At 44.6% G+C, this 6,773-nt stretch overlaps 1 pseudogene; it reads right to left on the bottom strand.

Annotated features, from left to right (window-relative positions):
- Nucleotides 1-2,229: 2,229 nt before the first annotated feature.
- LOC131833471 (DNA-(apurinic or apyrimidinic site) endonuclease-like) lies at nucleotides 2,230-4,268 on the bottom strand (annotated as a pseudogene).
- Between the last annotated feature and the right edge of the window lie 2,505 nt (nucleotides 4,269-6,773).

Raw genomic sequence — 6,773 nt, 5'->3', positions numbered from 1 at the left:
ACACTTTCCAAATTAAACAATGAGAAGTGATTTTAGTATGTATTTAGGAATTATATTCTGAACAAGAAATGTTCCCAGTGGTTTAGGCACCTTCATTTTCTTTCAAACAAAGTATAGGAACAGGAACTAACTTTCTCTGTGGAGGGAACATCTTGTCAGTCTTCTCTACTTTTCACTTTTCAGCACGTGTTGTTTACCACTGTTTAATTTTGTCCAGGATAAGAGACATCCAGTAAAATAAATTGATTGCCTTCCTATGCAGACAATCTTGACTTCTTAGCTCCTTCACCCCCACTCTCAAAGGAATTTCTTGTAATGACAGAAGGGTGGATCCGTGCCATTTATTAGAGTTCTGGGGAGAATCCTTGGAACACTGTATATATTCAAAGCTCTGTTCCTGATACAAAAAAGACTGAAGAAAGGACAACGTGATTATTTTGAAAGATGAATTCGTAGAACTTTTCATCAAAGTTGAAATATAAATTGCAATAACAACTCAAAACATTACTGTTATCGAATACTGCCCTCGGGTAGTTCACACTTAGAAGACACGAAGAGAACATAAAAATCACTACTCTGACTTCCCCACTAGGCTACCCTCCTTGAGGGCCGGGGTTGGGTCCCCTGCTCGTTGTATGTGCATGATTCTTGCACAGTGCCTGGCACACACATGGTATTCAAAAAACACTTGAGGAGGGGCGCCGGGGTGGCTCAGTGGGTTAAAGCGTCTGCCTTTGGCTCAGGTCATGATCCCAGGGTCCCGGTATCGAACCCCACATCAGGCTCCTTGCTGCACGGAGAGCCTGCTTCTCCCTTTGCCTGCTGCTCCCCCAGCTTCTGCTCTCTCCTCTCTATTGGACAAATGAATAAACAAAATCTTATTAAAAAACAACAACAACAACAACAACACAAAACACTTGAGGAACTGCCTAAATGCATGAATGGAGCCCAGACCACAGTGCTCTCAGAAGACCTTAAGGCACAGAGCTGCAGCCAGCACAAGAACGGCAGGAACCTCCCACGTAGCCGTGAACTTTGGCCCAGAGAGATGCTCCAGCGAGATCCCAGAGCTGTTCCAACATTGCCCCCTCCGGGCTGCGTGGTGGTTGGAAAATTCAACCTCCAGGACAGGGCGCGTGAGAGAGACAGATGCTAACGCGGCCCACAGGCAGCTGCTGTATGGCTGTTACACACGTGGTGGTCTCCGGGGGCTAGAGAGCCCAGATGCCACAGCGCGACTTAAAATAACACACCATTTGGGATGTTGTAAACCACCAGTCATCGGCAGACGGTTTCTAAGCTCCGGGAACTGCCGGTGAAGACGCCTTTGGAGTTCAATTCCAGCAAGCCGGGCGCCGCCCGCACAGCTGACGTCCTGACCAGCAGGGGACAGTGCGGCGCGGGTGCGGGGACGCTGGACAGTCCGCGGGCTTTGCAGCCACACCTCCGCCCGCGCCCAGTCGAGCTGCGTGCACAGCTGCCTTCCCCAGGGAAACCCGCAAGAGGAGTCGCTCCCAGAATTTACACACGTTTTCTCTACTTCTAAATAGCCTTTCTGTGTTGCTCCAGGGGTGTTTTTACAAGTCTTTATAGGTGATGAGAGGACCTCTGTGAATTCACTGCTTAGGCGAGGTCATTTTTGATTTAAAAAAATAATTTGGATGCCAGGGGAAGAAATAGGGAATGAAAGAGTACTTAATAATTCTGCAAACTGAGTTGTGTTTTTAAAATGGGGTATAAGGATCCCCAATATGAGACTTATTTTATGAAATGTGCAATAATTCATGAAAACACAGCTTTGTTCTTACTTAGGCCATGATGTTGTTAAAGCGTACTGGCTAGTGACGGTAACTATAGCCATCTTACTAAGAACCTTAGAGCAAGAGTTTTGCACACGATTGCACACCAATTCAGTAAGGATGTAAGGAAGATATAAGCTACAGCCCTGTCATAAATTAGGAAGCGAGGCTCAGAGAGATCAACAAATGGGACCAGAGATACCCAGCAATTATTATGGGCCGTGTGACGAAGCTCAAAATACAACATTTTAATACTTCTTTTAATTATTTGAAATGTTCAAAATGCCACATTATAATAATTTAAACTATTGAGTGATGAGCATAGACATGCTGAAGCTTAAAATCTCGCTGCAATTTTTACCTTTAATCTTGTGACACTGAACAGAGTAAGCAAATTTTTTTTTGTCAAAATAGACTTTAAAAAGTTAGATAGACTAAAAGATATCCCTATATTTTATTTTATTCATTTTTTGAAACAATGGCTCTATTTTCCTGCAGACAGTTCAAAGGAAGTATATATGAGAGAGAGAGAGGGAAAAAAATGGGAAACCTAAGTGTCACTAGAAGCCAGATTGAAGGATTTACATTTTTAGAAAGGAAATGCATGCAGATTTCTCCAGATAGCAGTTTTTAAAGAAGTTGGTGGTAGGAGACTATTTTAAAGCTAGCTTGGAGGGCTTATTTCCCAGGCTTAAAGTAATTTAGGGGAGGTGTCACGGTGCTAGGTTTAGGGTGATTCGACAGTGGTCGGTGCCCTGGGCCTTGGAATGGATCTTGCTGTCACAAAGTGCAAGGTAAGAGACAGTAATCTCGGGGCCAACCAACATTTTTGGACTGAGCATTCATCACGTGGGCCCAGAGGGTGTAGGCATAGGCGGTGTTGGAGTAGGGGTGTCCCAAACCGTCCGCAGTAGCACAGCCTTAGCAATTTCCCAAAGCCTTGATGTTCTTGTGGAGTGAAGCCAACCTTCTTTTTGTTTCCCTTGGGGTAGAGAAGGTGGATTTCTTCATGAGCCACACTGGGGTCTTCACGTAGCACAGGGGGCTTGCAGAAAGCCAAACCTTCCAGAACTTGCAAACGGCTACCTTCCAGAACTTGCAAACGGCTACTGGGACTCTAGACCTCTACCTGCTTTGGGTATATCAGCTGTTCCAGAACAAATGTGTCAAATCTGGCCACAGTCACTCAGCCTTCCTGATCATGTTCCATGAGCCCAGTGCCATGGGAGACTTTGAGTGGGTGCTGGTAGGGGAACAGACCTGCACCTTGTATCCTGTACCTTTCCTTGTCCGACGGTGTTCACCAGGGCTGATGGGATAGTTCAGGTAGCTCATGAAGTTCAGCCGATAGTTTGTCCTCTGAACATTCAGTCTCTCTGAGGCACAGGATATCTGGGGCTTCTTCCTAGACCAGTCTAAACCCTCCTTCTTAATCCAGGCTTGAAGCCCATCCACGTTCCAGGAGCAGCTCTGGAGTGTGGCTGATTTGCCACCGGGTGAAGTTTTCTGATCTGGTGGTGAGGGGGTCCTCAGACAGAATTGGTGCCTCTCCTGCTGCCTCTCTTTCATTTTGCTTTGCTCCCTCCTTATCCTTCTTAGCATCTGGCTCAGTCTTGGGCTCTTTCCTGTCTTCTGCCACAGCTCCTGTTCCCCATGCTTTTTCCACTGTAACGAATACCCTTCTAAGCATGTACCGCATCACCCACTGAAGCCGTATTTTTACTGTGGTACCTGCTTGGGTCCCACTCTGCCTCCCCTCCTCTAAAAGACATCCCCATATTTTGGAAATTACAAGTACTTGTCATACTTTAAGATCCCGCAGCACAGCTTACAGAGAGCATGATATGCCATCAGTGCAAAGTCAGACTTTTGCATGGTTTCTGGTCTCATCTTATACCCAAACTGTGAGTCACTTTGATTTATATGAAGTAGAAATGCTTCATAAACATAAAATCAAATTATTTGCTAATTTCTTCATAGTCATCTCTTAGCTTAGTGTTATTATCTGGACTTTGTTCTTACTCATAAATGCGGTTTTTCAGGTGGTTGAAATGAGTGACATCATATAATGCTTTCGATTGGCTGGCTGTTACTTGACATAAAATAAGCCTACTTTATCATCCTCTTCTAATGAAGACAAAGATTCGTCTGAAATAATTATTACTGGTGTGAAATATAAAAGAGGCTAGAAAATACTTCAGCATCAAAGCATCTCTCGGACAACCACTTGTCACCCCCACTGTGTTTTATTTTTTATTTTTATTATTTTTTAAAAGATTTTATTTATTTATTTGACAGACAGAGATCACAAGTAGGCAGAGAGGCAGGCAGAGAGAGAGAAGGAAGCAGGCTCCCTGGCTGAGCAGAGAGCCTGATGCGGGGCTTGATTCCAGGACCCTGGGACCATGACCTGAGCCAAAGGCAGAGGCTTTAACCCACTGAGCCACCCAGGTGCCCTCCTACTGCTTTTTAAACCCCAGCATTCTATGGAAGGAACAATGTAACTGTTGTTTTGTTTTGTCTTCCGGTTGGGAAAATTTAAACAGTGACTTTTCACTTTTGATTAAACTTTTCACTTTTTGGTTGAATATTTGTATTTTTAGAGATCACACCTGTTTCCTTCTAGAACTAGAATTGTGTATTACAGAATGGTAGAGTTGAAAGGGACCCTGAAGACGGTCTAGTCAAAGCCTCTTGTTTCACAGTTGAGGAAACACCTTGTTTGGCATTTCTTCACTTTAGTGCTGATGAAGGCATCACCAAAATCAATGTTAATTGCTTTGACATTTACTTTGCAAGCTGGACCAGCCCCGGGTTGGGGAATAAACAAATAGGGATGAAAACAAGTTTATGACGTCATCGATCCAGCTGTTCTTCCCCCAAATAATCTCAAGTGAGTTGCAGACTTAAATTCCTGAACTATATCATTTATTTCACAGAATAGAGATGGCCGATAATTTGTTTACTAAACTTTCTTTGGTCTCTGTTAGAGGACCCAGTCAAGGGTTAACACCCCATAAAGCGCAATAGCCTATTACGGCAGTGAATTAGCGCCCTCTAGCACATTTCTGAGTTACTACTGCCAAAAAATCGTATAAAATGTAACTGAAACTGCGCTGGGTTCTTTACACTGTCTCACGTTTAATTCTCACAAAAATTGTATGACATCCATTGAGACAGCGGTGTAAGGAGAGAAAGCCAATATGCAGTGTGGTGAGGGCTCCTTCGGGAGTGAGAAGAGCTGTGGACGGGGAATGACTGACTTTCCTGAGTGACACTGATGAATATGAAGAGGTCCTGGTCCTCTGGGGGCTCCCTGATTAGTAGGAGAGAAAGAATTCCAGAAAGGGGGGCACCTGGGTGGCTCAGTGGGTAAAGCCTCTGCCTTCGGCTCAGGTCATGATCTCGGGGTCCTGGGATGGAGCACCGCATCGGGCTTTCTGCTCAGTGAGGAGCCTGCTTCCCCCCCACCCCCGCTGCCCCACCTGCCTCTTTCCTAGTTGTGATCTCTCTTTCTGTCAAACAAATAAATAAAATCTTAAAAAAAAAAAAAAGAATTCCAGAAAGGAATGTTGCAATAGGCACCTTAAGAACTATTGCAAGTTATTGTATTTTTTAAGAGTGTGGGAGCAAGGAAACAGAACCACTAAGTCCGCTTGGGGGTTGTGAGGATAGCGTCAGTGAAGAGATGACACTGGACAAAGAATTAAAAGAGGAGAGTAGTTTGACGGGTAAAGAACAGAGAAACGTTCAGAGCAGCCACAGGGGCAAGCTTAAGGGCACACAACTGGAGAACACTCTGGTACTTAAGTATGAGTAATGCAGGGGGTCAGTGCTGTTGGAAACCGGGGTGCATGGGACGGGGAGGACAGAGGTGTCCGGAGCAGCACTGGGAAAGGCTTCTGTGACCACACAGCGAATATGGAACTTGTTTTCTTGACAATGGGAGTATTGGGGGTTTTCAACTGGAAAATAATATAATTGGATTTCTTTTTTTTTCTGCCTCAGAAGTTGAGAAATATAACCCACAGTCAGAAGACTACTAAAACAAACATGCTGTATAAAGCATAGTTATAAAGCCAACAGTTCTGTACCCCGCACTCTGGTATAGAAATACAACACTGTGAACACTCAGTCCTTCTTTCTACCCAAGTTATAATCCCACTCAAGCCCCCAAAGACAATAACCACTGTCTTTGTGACCCTTATCACTACTTGGTTTTTCTTTACTGTTTCATTACTTGTATGTACTTCCTCAGAAAATAACATTTCCTTTTAACTGCTTGCGAAGTTTTTGTAAATGGAATGGCACTTAAAATTTTCCTTGTGTCTGATGGTTACTGCTCTGCATAATGTCTGTAACATTCGTGCTTGTTGATTGTTGCTATCATGGCTGTTTATTTATGTGAACTGCTGACCAGCCTTCTCCTGTCTGAATACTTTGCAATTTCTCTTGTATGATGCTGTCGGATATTTGTTCTTTGACTTTTTTAAATGAGTTCTTGACCAACACGAACACTACTGCCATGAGCTTTTTGTGCTTTGTGTCCTACTCACATGTGCAGAAGAGTTTCTCCAGCCGACTTCAATTTCTTTCAGGACATGAACTCTGATAGCAGTGCGTGGCATCCACCTGAGGGGAGCGAGGAAATAGTGGCCTGGTCCACTTCCCGTGAGTGGGGAGAAGAGGTCCGATCGGAGGGATGGTCCTGAGGCGGCGTGGAGCTGTGTAGGAAATGGAGTGGCACCTACAGGTGACTCTGAGTTTTCCAGCTTAAAAGATTGATATCCGGGGCACCTGGGTGGCTCAGTTGGTTAGGAAACTGCCTTCGGCTCGGGTCACGGTCCCAGAGTCCCGGGATCGGGTCCTGCATTAGGCTCCCAACTCCATGGGGAGTCTGCTTCTCTCTCTGACCTTCTCGCCTCTCATGCTCTCTCTCACTGTCTCTCTCTCAAATAAATAAATAAAATCTTT

This window comes from Mustela lutreola, chromosome 6 (genome assembly GCF_030435805.1).
Source record: "Mustela lutreola isolate mMusLut2 chromosome 6, mMusLut2.pri, whole genome shotgun sequence".
In the NCBI taxonomy this organism is placed as follows: Eukaryota; Metazoa; Chordata; class Mammalia; order Carnivora; family Mustelidae; genus Mustela; species Mustela lutreola.
The sequence above is the reverse complement of the archived record's forward strand: the minus strand, read 5'-3'. Positions and strand labels throughout refer to the sequence as shown.